This window comes from Diachasma alloeum, unplaced genomic scaffold (assembly GCF_001412515.2).
Source record: "Diachasma alloeum isolate Michigan unplaced genomic scaffold, Dall2.0 Dall_scaffold_78914, whole genome shotgun sequence".
Lineage (NCBI taxonomy): Eukaryota > Metazoa > Arthropoda > Insecta > Hymenoptera > Braconidae > Diachasma > Diachasma alloeum.
This window is the reverse complement of record NW_021683649.1, coordinates 64425-78735: the sequence shown is the minus strand read 5'-3', so window position 1 is coordinate 78735 and position 14311 is coordinate 64425.

Below are 14311 nucleotides of genomic sequence, written 5' to 3'. Positions count from 1 at the left end.
CGATATCAGGCTTCGTCGCAGCGACGGGCCTGATAGTCGCAAACGAGAAGTTCCAGTAAATCTTACACCTCTCATTCACGACAACGGACTCAATATCTCCTGGAGCATAAGGCAGAATCGGCGTCCGGTCTATCCCATAAGAGTGCCGCAGATGGTAATACAACACTCTCAAAGCCGCGTTATGACGGTGGATATAACTCGTCACTGCATATGTCGGACAAGCCGACAAAAGATGCATCAGAGTTTCCGGGGACTGCTTGCAAGCCCGACAGCTAACATCCGAAACTTGCAACCCCATAACACGACTTCGATAGACCAGGGTGTTTATCACGCCATCCTGACACGCGCAAATGAAACTCTGTCTCGGACATCAAGCCAGCCGACTTCAAGAAAGAGAAAGTCAACTGGACGGACAGCCCCTGCTCCTCCACATGACGGTAGAATACGCCATGCATGGGCTTGTCAACGTGCCGGCGGAGTAAGGTGGACTGCTCCGCCTCCTTGATGGTCGNATTATTATTATTATTATTATTATTTTTTTTTTTTTTCTTGTGAATGAGATCGCTGGATGACCCTCGACGGCTCCGACTTCACCTCGAAGACCACCCAGCAAGCTAAGCGATACAAACAAGTCCTAATCGCTCTGCAGTAGCGCTCCCTCCAACCAGAGGGTGAGCACTACTGCAGTCCAGAATCATGATGCCTAAGCAGTCGAAGGGACCCAAGAATGACAGCCTTTTGCATCTGGCCAGCCAGTATTAAGGCATTGCGCCTGCAGGCTGGAATCACCTCAAGCGCAGATACAAAAGACTGTTTCATGCCGCCAAGAGAGCCAATGATCAGGACGATCAGCTTGACCCTAAACCCGCGGTTCAACTGACGCAGCTCAAATAGGAGCAGCTGGTATTTGAGCCGTTTCTCCTCTTCCTTCGCAGATATATTGCTCTCGGCTGGCGCCGAGAACTCAATCACGTAGATGACTTTGTCTTCAAAGTCGAAGAGGACGATATCAGGCTTCGTCGCAGCGACGGGCCTGATAGTCGCAAACGAGAAGTTCCAGTAAATCTTACACCTCTCATTCACGATAACGGACTCAATATCTCCTGGAGCATAAGGCAGAATCGGCGTCCGGTCTATCCCATAAGAGTGCCGCAGATGGTAATACAACACTCTCAAAGCCGCGTTATGACGGTGGATATAACTCGTCACTGCATATGTCGGACAAGCCGACAAAAGATGCATCAGAGTTTCCGGGGACTGCTTGCAAGCCCGACAGCTAACATCCGAAACTTGCAACCCCATAACACGACTTCGATAGACCAGGGTGTTTATCACGCCATCCTGACACGCGCAAATGAAACTCTGTCTCGGACATCAAGCCAGCCGACTTCAAGAAAGAGAAAGTCAACTGGACGGACAGCCCCTGCTCCTCCACATGACGGTAGAATACGCCATGCATGGGCTTGTCAACGTGCCGGCGGAGTAAGGTGGACTGCTCCGCCTCCTTGATGGTCGCTCTTCGCCGAGATTTAGTCATGCTGGCTAATGAATCACGAGCCAAATAACCACCTCGGCCACGACGAAATTCCAAGCCGAGAGCCGCAGCTGCGGAATCCGCTGCCGTATAGAGAAAGGCTTGAATCCCATAAAGCTCATGATCATGAACAAACTCGAAGAAAGGATCCAAGCCATTATAGAGAAAGGCTTGAATCCCATGACGTTCATGAACATGAACAAACCCCAAGAAAGGATCAAAGCCATCCAAGTCGTTATTATTATTATTATTTTATACTCGTAAATAAGATCGCTGAACGATCCTCGAGGGTACCGACTTCACCTCGAAGACCGCCCAGTAGANCGTGAGCACTACTGCAGTCCAGAATCATGACGCCTAAGCAGTCGAAGGGACCCAAGAATGACAGCCTTTTGCATCTGGCCAGCCAGTATTAAGGCATTGCGCCTGCAGGCTGGAATCACCTCAAGCGCAGATACAAAAGACTGTTTCATGCCGCCAAGAGAGCCAATGATCAGGACGATCAGCTTGACCCTAAACCCGCGGTTCAACTGACGCAGCTCAAATAGGAGCAGCTGGTATTTGAGCCGTTTCTCCTCTTCCTTCGCAGATATATTGCTCTCGGCTGGCGCCGAGAACTCAATCACGTAGATGACTTTGTCTTCAAAGTCGAAGAGGACGATATCAGGCTTCGTCGCAGCGACGGGCCTGATAGTCGCAAACGAGAAGTTCCAGTAAATCTTACACCTCTCATTCACGATAACGGACTCAATATCTCCTGGAGCATAAGGCAGAATCGGCGTCCGGTCTATCCCATAAGAGTGCCGCAGATGGTAATACAACACTCTCAAAGCCGCGTTATGACGGTGGATATAACTCGTCACTGCATATGTCGGACAAGCCGACAAAAGATGCATCAGAGTTTCCGGGGACTGCTTGCAAGCCCGACAGCTAACATCCGAAACTTGCAACCCCATAACACGACTTCGATAGACCAGGGTGTTTATCACGCCATCCTGACACGCGCAAATGAAACTCTGTCTCGGACATCAAGCCAGCCGACTTCAAGAAAGAGAAAGTCAACTGGACGGACAGCCCCTGCTCCTCCACATGACGGTAGAATACGCCATGCATGGGCTTGTCAACGTGCCGGCGGAGTAAGGTGGACTGCTCCGCCTCCTTGATGGTCGCTCTTCGCCGAGATTTAGTCATGCTGGCTAATGAATCACGAGCCAAATAACCACCTCGGCCACGACGAAATTCCAAGCCGAGAGCCGCAGCTGCGGAATCCGCTGCCGTATAGAGAAAGGCTTGAATCCCATAAAGCTCATGATCATGAACAAACTCGAAGAAAGGATCCAAGCCATTATAGAGAAAGGCTTGAATCCCATGACGTTCATGAACATGAACAAACCCCAAGAAAGGATCAAAGCCATCCAAGTCGTTATTATTATTATTATTTTATACTCGTAAATAAGATCGCTGAACGATCCTCGAGGGTACCGACTTCACCTCGAAGACCGCCCAGTAGACTAAGCGATACAAACTTTTCCTAATCGCTCTACAGTAGTACTCCCTCCAACCAGAGGGTGAGCTCTACTGCAGTCCAGAATCGTGCTGTCTAAGTAGACGGAGGGATCCAAGAATGACTGCCTTCTGCATTTGGCCAGCCAAAATGAAGGTTTGACGCCTACATGCGGGGATAGTGTTCAGCGCAAATATGAATGACCCTTTCATTCCCCCAAGAGAGCCAATTATCAGGACAACCAACTTTACTTTAAATCCCCGATTTATTTGACGTAGCTCAAACAGCAGTGGCTGGTATTTGAGCCGCTTCTCCTCTTCTTTCATTGTGATGTTGCTCTCAGCCGGAGCTGAGAACTCAATGACATAGATGATTTTGTCATCAAAATCGAAGAGGACCATGTCAGGTTTCGTCGCAACGATTGGCCTGACAGTCCCGAACGAGAAGTTCCAGTAAATCTTACCCCTCTCGTTCACGACAACGAACTCAATATCTCCTGGCGCGTAAGGCAGCAGCGGCGTTCCGTCTATCCCATAAGAGTACCGCAAATGATAATACAGCACTCTCAAAACCGCATTCTGGCGGTGGATATGGCGGTGGATATGCGGCGGAAAAGCCGACAAAAGATGCATCAGAGTTTCCGGGGATTGCTTGCAAATCCGGCATCGAGTATCCGGAACGTGCACCCCCATAACACGACTTCGATAGACAAGAGTGTTTATCACGCCATCCTGACATGCGCAGATGAAACCCTCAGTTTCGGACATCAAGCCAGCTGACTTCAAGAAGGCGAATGTCAGCTGGACGGAAAGACCCTGCTCTTCCAGCTCCGTGAAGTGGGCACCCCACTTGGTTGGATTTGAACCGAAATTTCATAATTGATAGATTTTGAGCTACTCGTGATAGTAGTAACGTTTTTCTTGTTTGTAGTTTGAAATTGAGCGTCCAATTCGTTTTTGAAATACAGTTAGGAACTATTCCATAGTTAAAGCTGGAGTGACATTGGATTCTCGTTTGCAATCGTTTATAGTTGATTGTAGTTGTGGAAATTTCACGATCGGAATCATAAGAAACGTTCAATCGATTTTTTTTAACAGTTAGGAACTATTTCATAGTTGTATTTGAAATGACGTGGGATTCTTATCTGCAATCGTTTGTAGTTGATTGTAGTTTTGGAATTTTCGCAATCGGAAATCAAATGAGCGTCCAATCGATTTTTGGAGACCAAGTAGGAACTGATTGAAAGCTATAGCCAGAATGAGCTCCGATTCCTGTCTAAAATCGTTGTAGTTGTTTGTAGTGCTCACAAATTCCCAATGCACCGAGAAAACGGGGTGGCAGACAGTTGATATATGTAGAAGGATTTGTTTGTATTTGTTTCTAACAGTGAAAATAATGAAGAACCTTATAAACCAACGTTCATACTTGATTGTAGTTTTGGAATTTTCCCAATCCGAACTCAAATGAGCATCTGATCGATTTTAGGAGCGCAAGTAGGAAATTGTTAACAGCTATAGCCAAAATGAGCTCGGATTCCTGTCTAAAATGGGTTGTAGTTGTTTGTAGTACTCCCAGATTTTCAATGCACCGAGAAAAAAGGGTGGTGAAAAAAATGAAAAAGGAAAGAAGATCTTTATGAATCAACGTTCATACTCAATTGTAGTTTTGGAATTTTTCCAATCGAAACTCAAATGAGCATCCAATCGATATTTGTAGCCCAAGTAGGAACTTGCTGACAGCTATAGCCAAAATGAGCTCGGATTCCTGTCTAAAATGGTTTGTAGTCGTTTGTAGTACTGACAGATTTTCAATGCACCGAGAAGAAAGGGTGGTGTAGAGTTGAGATATGTAGAAGAATTCGTTTGTAGGTATTTCTAACAGTGAAAAAAATCAATAAGAAAAGAAGATCTTTATGAAGCAACGTTCATACTTAATTGTAGTTTTCGAATTTTTCCAATTCAAACTCAAACGAGCATCCAATCGATTTTTGGAGCCCAAGTAGGAAATTGTTGACAGATATAGCCAAAATGAGCTCGGATTCCTGTCTAAAATGGTTTGTAGTTGTTTGTAGTACACACAGATTTTCAATACACCGAGAACAAAGGGTGGTAGACAATTGAGATATGTAGAAGGATTGGTTTGTAGTTGTTTCTAACAGTGAAAAAAATCGAAAAAAATTAAGAAACTTATAAATCAAGGTCCATACTTGATTGTAGTTTTGGAATTTTTCCAACCCGAACCGAAATGAGCGTTCAATCCGTTTTTGAAATACAGTTAGGAACTATTTCATAGTTACAGCTGGAGTGACATTTGCTTCTCATCTGCAATCGTTTGTAGTTGATTGTAGTTCTGGAAATTTCACGATCGGTATCGTAATAAACGTTCAATCGATTTTTTTTAATCAGCTAGGAACTATTTCATAGTTGCATTTGACATGACGTGGGATTCTTATCCGCAGTCGTTTGTAGTTGATTGTAGTTTGTGGAATTTTCGCAATCGGGAATCAAACGAGCATGCAATCGATTCTTGGAGCCCAAGTAGGAACTGATTGAAAGCTATAGTCAGAATGAGCTCTGATTCCTGTCTAAAATCGTTTGTAGTTGTTTGTAGTGCTCACAAATTTCCAATGCACCGAGAAAACGGGGTGGCAGACAGTTGAGATATGTAAAAGAATTCGTTTGTAGTTGTTGTTGGAAGTGAAAAAAATTAAAAAGAAAAGAAGATCCATATGAACCAACGTCCATACGTGATTGTAGTTTTGGAATTTTTCCAATCCATACTCAAATGAGCATCCAATCGATTGTCGGAGTACAAGTGGGAACTGTTGAATAACTATAGCCAAAATGGCTTCGGATTCCTGTCTAAAATGGTTTGTAGTTGATTGTAGTGCTCACAGATTTTCAATACACCGAGAAAAAAGGGTGGTAGAGAATTGAGATATGTAGAAGGATTTGTTTGTAGTGGTTTCTAACAGTGAAAAAAATCGAAAAAAATTAAGAACCTTATAAACCAACGTTCAAACTTGATTGTAGTTTAGAAATTTGTCCAATCCGAACTGAAATGAGCGTTCAATCCATATTTGAAATAACGTTAGGAACTTCTCCATTGTTAAAGCTGGAGTGACATTGGATTCTCATCTGCAATCGTTTCTAGTTGATTGTAGTTCTGGAAATTTCACGATCGGAAATGTAATNACAGTGAAAAAAATCGAAAAAAATGAAGAACCTTATAAACCAACGTTCAAACTTGATTGTAGTTTAGAAATTTGTCCAATCCGAACTGAAATGAGCGTTCAATCCATATTTGAAATAACGTTAGGAACTTCTCCATTGTTAAATCTGGAGTGACATTGGATTCTCATCTGCAATCGTTTCTAGTTGATTGTAGTTCTGGAAATTTCATGATCGGAAATGTAATGAACGTTCAATCGATTGTTTTTACACAGGAACTATTTCTTAGTTGTATTTGAAATGACGTGGGATTCTCATCTGCAATCGTTTGTAGTTGATTGTAGTTTTGGAATTTTCGCAATCGGAAATCGAATGAGCGTTCAGTCGATTTTCTGAGCACAAGTAGGAACTGATTGATAGCTATAGCCAAAATGACATCGGTTTCCTGTCTAAAATGGTTTGTAGTTGATTGTAGTACTTATAGATTATCAATGCACCGAGAAATAAGGGTGGTTGAGAATAAGGGTGTTGTGACATGTAGAAGATTCCGTTTGTAGTTGTTCTGGAAAGTGAAAAGAATTAGAAAGGTAAGAAGATCCTTATGAACCAACGTTCATACTTGATTGTAGTTTTGGAATGTTTCCAATCCGAACTGAAATGAGCGTCCAATCGATTTTCGGAGCACAAGTTGGAACTGATTGATAGCTGTGAAATAGTTAGGAACTATTCTACAGCTATGGCTAAAAAAAAAAGTGGATTCCTGCCTGAAATCGTCTGTAATCGATTGTAGGATTGGAATTTTTCTAATAAAAATGAAACTGATCGTTTAATCCATTTTTTAAGCACAGAGAGGGTAAAAATCACCGCAAAAAAAATGACGTTTGAAACTTAGCAGAAATCGTTTGTAGTTGATTTTAGAATCGATTTTTTTGTCGATTGGAATTGGACTGACCGTTCAATTGAATTTTTGAATTGAATTGAATCCGAGCTCATTTTGGCTATAGCTTTCAATCAGTTTCTACTTGGGCTCCAAAAGTCGATTGCATGCTCGTTTGATTTCCGATTGCGAAAATTCCAAAACCACAATCCACTACAAATGATTGCAGATAAGAATCCCACGTCATTTCAAATATAACTATGAAATAGTTCCTAACTGATTAAAAAAATCGATTGAACGTTTATTACGATTCCGATCGTGAAATTTCCAGAACTACAATCAACTACAAACGACTGCAGAAGTGAAGCCAATGTCACTCCAACTATAACTATGTAACAGTTCCTAACTGTATTTCAAAAAAGGATTGAACACTCATTTCAGTTTNAAGACGATCATGAAGAGCCTCCAAACTGAAGAGTCCTCGCCCTCCACACTCTCGCGGAAAATACACCCGCAGAGTCGAAGAACGTGGATGGAGACTTCTATGAATGTTCATCAGCTTGCGGGTATCTCTGTCCAGCTGCTCCAGCTCAAATNAAACCAATCCTTCTACATATCTCAATTGTCTACCACTCTTTTTTCTCGGTGTATTGAAAATCTGTGAGTACTGCAAACAACTACAAACCTTTTTAGACAGGAATCCAAGCTCATTTCGGCTATATCTGTCAACAAGTTCCTACTCGGGGTCCAAAAATCGATTGGATGGTCGTTTGAGTTTGGATTGGAAAAATTCCAANGTTGACTTCCACAGTTTCCACTACGGAATGCTGATTGAAGCCCAGATATCGATACGACTCTTCCGCGCCAAGATGATTTATGACGCTTCTATCCACAAGCTGAAGATCATCCACCTCGCCACCAACCTTGCCCCTCTTCATATGGAAGACGGCGCACTTGTCCAATCCGAAACTCATGCCGACCGCACGTGAATATATTGCGAAAGTATCAAGCTGAAGCTTGAGTTGCCGCTCTCCTGAGGCAAATAACTTCAGGTCATCCATGTAAAACACATGACTGACCTGATGCCTCCTATCACCGGGTTTTCCGGCTTGGTACCCTCCAACACAACGCAGCGCAACAGATAGNGTAGACAGGAATCCGTGCTCATTTTGGCTATATCTGTCGACAAGTTCCGACTTGGGCTCCAAAAATCGATTTGATGCTCGTTTGAGTTTGGATTGAAAAAATTCAAAAACTACAATTAAGTATGAACTTTGGTTCATAAAGATCTTTNAATAGTACTCCCCTCTACCAACCACTCAGGAGCAAGCTCACTACCATCGAGAAATGCCGTGTATATCCGGGCCAGATGGTCATGAACAGAGGTAAACCTNACAACTACAAACCATTTTAGACAGAGATCCGAGCTCATTTTGGCTATAGCTGTCAACAAGTTCCTGATTGGGCTCCCAAAATCGATTAGATGCTCATTTGAGTTTGGATTGGATAAATTCCGAAACTACAATTAATTATGAACATTGGTCTAAGGGGGTCTTTTTAACCGTCTTTTTTCACTGTTAGAAACACCTACAAACGAATTCTTCTACATATCTCAACTCTACACCACCCTTTTTTCTCAGTGCATTGAAAATCTGGCAGTAGTACAAACAACTACAAACCATTTTAGACAGGAATCCGAGCTCATTCTGGCTATAGCTTTCAATCAGTTCCTACTTGGTCTCCAAAAATCGATTGGACGCTCATTTGATTTCCGATTNCTCTTCCTGAGTGACTTGCGAGAATTCCGCCGGCTGCCGACGATGTACACGACAAAACGCGCGAAACTCCTCGAGGGCTGGTGTCTCCACCATGAGATTGAGAGCCTGACCATAGAGACCCCCCCAGAACTCTTCAACCCGCTCGAATGAAGGCATCTTATCCGGTGCAGGCGCGGATGGATCGAACCAGCGATTGGGGTCGGAGTGGAAGACAGAATTATCGACCACCCATCGCAACCGCTTCTCTAGAGACCGTTNACATATCTCAACTGTCTGCCACCCCGTTTTCTCAGTGCATTGGGAATTTGTGAGCACTACAAACAACTACAAACGATTTTAGACAGGCATCCGAGCTCATTCTGGCGATAGCTTTCAATCAGTTCCTACTTGGTCTCCAAAAATCGATTGGACGCTCATTTGATTTCCGATTCCGAAAATNGACCCCCCCAGAACTCTTCAACCCGCTCGAATGAAGGCATCTTATCCGGTGCAGGCGCGGATGGATCGAACCAGCGATTGGGGTCGGAGTGGAAGACAGAATTATCGACCACCCATCGCAACCGCTTCTCTAGAGACCGTTTCGTAGTCCGCAGAACGCGCATCTTCTCAACAAATCTCTCCTTAATCATGAGGAGGACTTGTTTATTCAGTGTGTGATGGTGGTATCGCAAATTCGCAGATATTCTGCGAATGCGGGCCGTGAAAGCCCTACCACTGTTGACAAAGTCCATCACACACTGAATGCACGACGGTTCCTTCCTTGCATCTTTGATCTTACCCTGAATCTGCGCGATGTGTCTCCTCATTTTCCCCTCAAATGACCCCACTCTTGGGGTTCGAGGCTTCAGACGGAGAGCCGCATTATACACAGCCCAGTTCAGGTCGAGCAAATTGATGTCCGGTGGGAGCCCCGCTGTCAGAGCCTCATTCTCCACATCCAGCTGTTGTGGCTGGCGACGAAACTTCCCCGTGACTCTTTCCCGCTTTATCCCTATCCCTCTCGGACCCCTCTCAGGCTCCTCATCTCTCTGTTGGGTCGGCTGCTCCGGCTGTGGACCATCTTCTTCCTGAAGAAGAGGAAGGTCCATCAACCCCCGCGGAACGTGCAGTAATTCATATCCTTGCTGACGGAAGCGGCTGACTTGATCTCTCATATGTTGACTTGAGAAATGCGAGAACTCAGTGTGCATACGTCACCACAAGCCCGCATTCTCTCCATGTAGCTTACTTGCGCCGGCTCGCTATCCTGCCAACATTGCATGAGGTCCTCCTTGAGTTCCTCTGCCCACCTAATCTTTTGTACAGCCGGGTTGTTACCATTGGATCCTGATCGTTCACCCCTCCCAACTGATCCGCAGCCCCCGTCTGAGCGGGACCGATTGTGTGGGTATAGGTGCCGCCGGGTGGTTAGCCCGACACCACCATGGCTATTGCGGACATGCCGGGCGATGGGTTATTTATTATTATTATTATTATTATTATTATTATTATTATTATCATTATTATTATTATTATCATTATTATTATCATTATTATTATTGCTATTGATATTATTATTATTATTTATTTCAGCGTAAAGGATACATAGCCCCATCGCAGAGGGGGATGAGATATACAAAGTATATATATTGTGTAATCATACAAAGAAAGAAATAAGAAAAATTTCACATTCGGAAGAGCAAAATAATATAAACTAAAGTGTAAAAAGAAAACAAAATAAACTGTGAGAAATGCACAATGAGGATCAGCTGGCCTAAAAGCAATAGATCTGTAAGAGCTTAGCCCTAAGTTACCAATCATGCACAGAAGCTTAAAGATCTTTGAGCAGAGCGAATTGTGGCATTAAGTACATAAATGATTCGTCTAGTAGTTGAACAATTTAAAGCGCATCTATAGATAGCTTTGGTCTCAGACAAACTAGCATTAAAAACTATGTTACATAAGGTGCGATTCAAAAAGTGCGGAAAGCTAGTGTAGAGGCTAGAGCGCATGTTAGCAGTGACAGGACGGACTAAAAAGAAGTGCTCAAGAGTATCAAGATGGCCAAGATCACAATAAGCACAGGCGCCTCTTGAATTGAAAGAGACTTTTTCCTTAGAAATATAGAAATAGCAACTAAAATTATTCGCGTCTCAGTTGAGCCATCACGCGTTTAATGTGCAAACTATGATTTTCAGTAAGATAATTAGATTTCCATACAGGATTTGAAGGACGAAATGATGGAATGAGCTGGCATGAGGATGAACATCGCAAACTCCCAAGGTCCAGACCTCTGAGGTGACTCTCATAATTGTTAAAGATTTGGATAGTACAGGAGGATAAGGAGGAAAAGTTGAAATCATTCAAAAGATCAGCATGGCCATTATTAGTGAGAAAGATTTTAATTTGAGAGACCCAATTGTATGATTCATCACAACTGGAATCACGACTTAGATCTAGCAGTCGAGAGATGCAGATTCTGGGGAGGAAGGAGCTAACCTGTTTCAAGATTTTCAAGAGCCAGTCCCAAGTTAGCTTCATAACTCTAAATTGAACATGTGTTAAATTTGTCTCAAACCTAATCAGCCATCCGGGGGTACATCTGGGAAGATTGAGAGTACGTTTGAAAAAGTATAGTTGCACTCTTTCTAGATCTTCGCTTTGGAGGAGACCCCAGGCGGGGATAGCTTAAAGGAGAGTGGAGCTTACAAGCCAGTTATAAAGAGTTGCAAAAGTCCTCCAAGAGCTGACGTTCAAGCTTGTGAGGCCTCCGAGAGTAGTTGCCATCCTCACCTTGGAAAGCGCATACCTAGCCGCCACGTTGCGAGAAAAAGGTACATCAAGATAGAGATAAGACCTGACGACCTCAAGCTCAGAATCCTTGTATAACATGAATCTGGAGGGCAGATTTTTTATTCTTAAGGCCGAATAAAAAAGCTCAAAAAAAAAAAGTTGAAAGGGCCGAGCACCCTTTGCAACTTGATGTGTGAGTCTACCAGAATGGCAGTGTCGTCTGCGTAAAGCAACATCAAGACATCAGACAAACCGTCAATATCTAATCCGAAGATATTCCTGTCCCGAAAAAACTCTCAAAGTCGGTAATGTATAAAATAAATAAAAGAGCGCTCAGCGTTTCTGCCTGAAGAACCCCTTCAGTGACCACGAACTTATCAGAGAGTTGGTCATTACTCTTGATCTGGATCTTAGCGTTATCGTAAAGGGACTTAATGATTCTGATGATTTTCGAGCTGATACCCAGATCATTGAGCGTGGACCAGAGTCTGGAGTGGGGTACCAAGTCAAAAGCTCTGCGGAAGTCAACAAAAATCGAATAAACCTCTCACTTCAGCAGTCGCAGCTGGAACTGGACAGCGGAGAGGAGTGTGAAAATTGCCTCGGCGCACCCCCTACCAGCCCTGAAGCCAAACTGCGATGGAGGAAGAATCTTCTGACTCTCAACCCATTTCTCAAGCCTATCCTTCAAAATATATGTAAAAATCTTCGTAATGTGATTCACAAGAGTAATACCACGGTAATTGACAGGATCGGAGTGATCACCTTTCTTGAAAATCATAGTAAGAAGAACATTAGACCAATCTTCAGGACATACTTCACTTTCCAGTATTCGGTTGAATAAGTTAACCATATATTTTATCCCACTAAAAGGCAAGGCTGAGTAGAATTCATTAGCAATAAGGTCCGGACCAGCAGCCTTGTTAGCTTTGAGTTTCTTAAGAATAAATTCTAACTCCAACACAGATATTTGTTGCTTGAGCTCGGGGATGATGTTGATTGTTGGAATAAAAACAGGAAGGTCTCTTGGTGGACAGACTTTTTGAAACTATTCCATCTGTCAATAGAAACCCCACAAACAAACGGTAACTTGGGTTTGATTTTCCTATAGGCTTTCCAAAAAGAATTACAGTCGAAAGCATTATTCAGAGTTACAGTTAGCCTGTTTCTAAATTGTTTTTTCTTGAATTTCGTGAGCGACTTGAATTCACGTCGCATTTGAAAGAAAGTTTTACGAGTCGTATGACAGTATCTATTTCTTTTAAATTCATTCCTAGACTTGATTAGGTCACGAAGCTTGGCACGCATATCTGGATCCCTAGACCAAGGAGAGGAGAGGACTGAGGGACTTTGGCTGTGTCTTTGAGTAGGGAGCATGAGGGGAGATTGCAAGAAGCCAGCCTGTGTGGCAGCGCTAACTATCGCAGAATGAAAGAGATTATTCATTTGATCTAGAGCGAGAAAGGGATGAGGAGTGAAACTAATGAGAGAGAGGTCGATAGACTTGGCGTAGATCTCGAGACCATTCTGGTTTGAAGGGAGCCATTTGAGACATGGATTAGATTTTAAAAACACAGGTTGAGGGGGGGATGAGATGTCAGGGAAGGCAAAGGAAGGGGGACGTAGTGAGAAAATTACCGGGAAGTGATTGGAGAAAGGAATGAACGAGTCAACCTGAGGCTTGAACCAAATGTAAATGCGAGGATTTCACAAAAACTAAATCAATAACACTGATGCCCTGATGACCGAGGAAGGTCCAATTGGCTGGCCTGTCACCCACCACCCGACCATTGATGAGTACATATGCATTTTTTACCATAAAATCCGTGAGATATGGAGCCCTGTCGCTAACATATGAGTCGGAGTTTAAAACATCATTAAAGCAGACTGTACCATCAAAGAGTTCAGGCGGAATAGCGCCAGAGCCGCCAAAACGAGTGTTAAAATCACCTCCAATCACGACAAGTTTTGCAGTTTTTCTAAAAAAGACGAGAAATTAGCAGAGGGTTTAACATACATATTACCAATAACAAAGTTTAATTCTTCAGATTTAATTCTACAAAAGATCCAGTAGCTACAAATACTTATCAAAAATGAAGCCATCTTGGAGAGAGTCCCAAGCCCACCACTAGGCCGGCCTCCATCAGCGTTCAATGCTGCGTCCTTCCAGTGGCAGGAAAGGTACGAAGAGTAGATGGAATATAGAATGGAGTTGCAGTAACCCATGTTTCGGAGAAGCAGAAGATGGAAGCGTTGTACAGTGGGTGCCCACTCAAGATCAAGTTTTCGAAAGCATGAAGATTCCGGAAGACCAGTTGGATACTGTTGTGAGACATCAGTTTGTTGGAATCACTGCCATGCGACTGATTCCACCTTCCGGAATGGACTGAGAGTGTTGAGGATCAAAGAGAGCGGACTCCTCATACTCCATTCTCTGAGGGCTAGCTAGCCTGGGTGAATTACTAGGGGCGAGAGGCACCATTCTTTCTGCTGCATTGTCCATCGATGCTCAAGGTTGTCAATCGATAAAAATCGAGTATTGTACTTGACTGGTTTGCAATCTAATTTAGCTCGTTTAGCCATCTCCCTAATGCAACGATACACTTTGCTTTCAAAAGATGTCAGATCACGTTCAATAAAAATATTTCGAAGGTAAGGTTTCTTCGAAAGATTTTT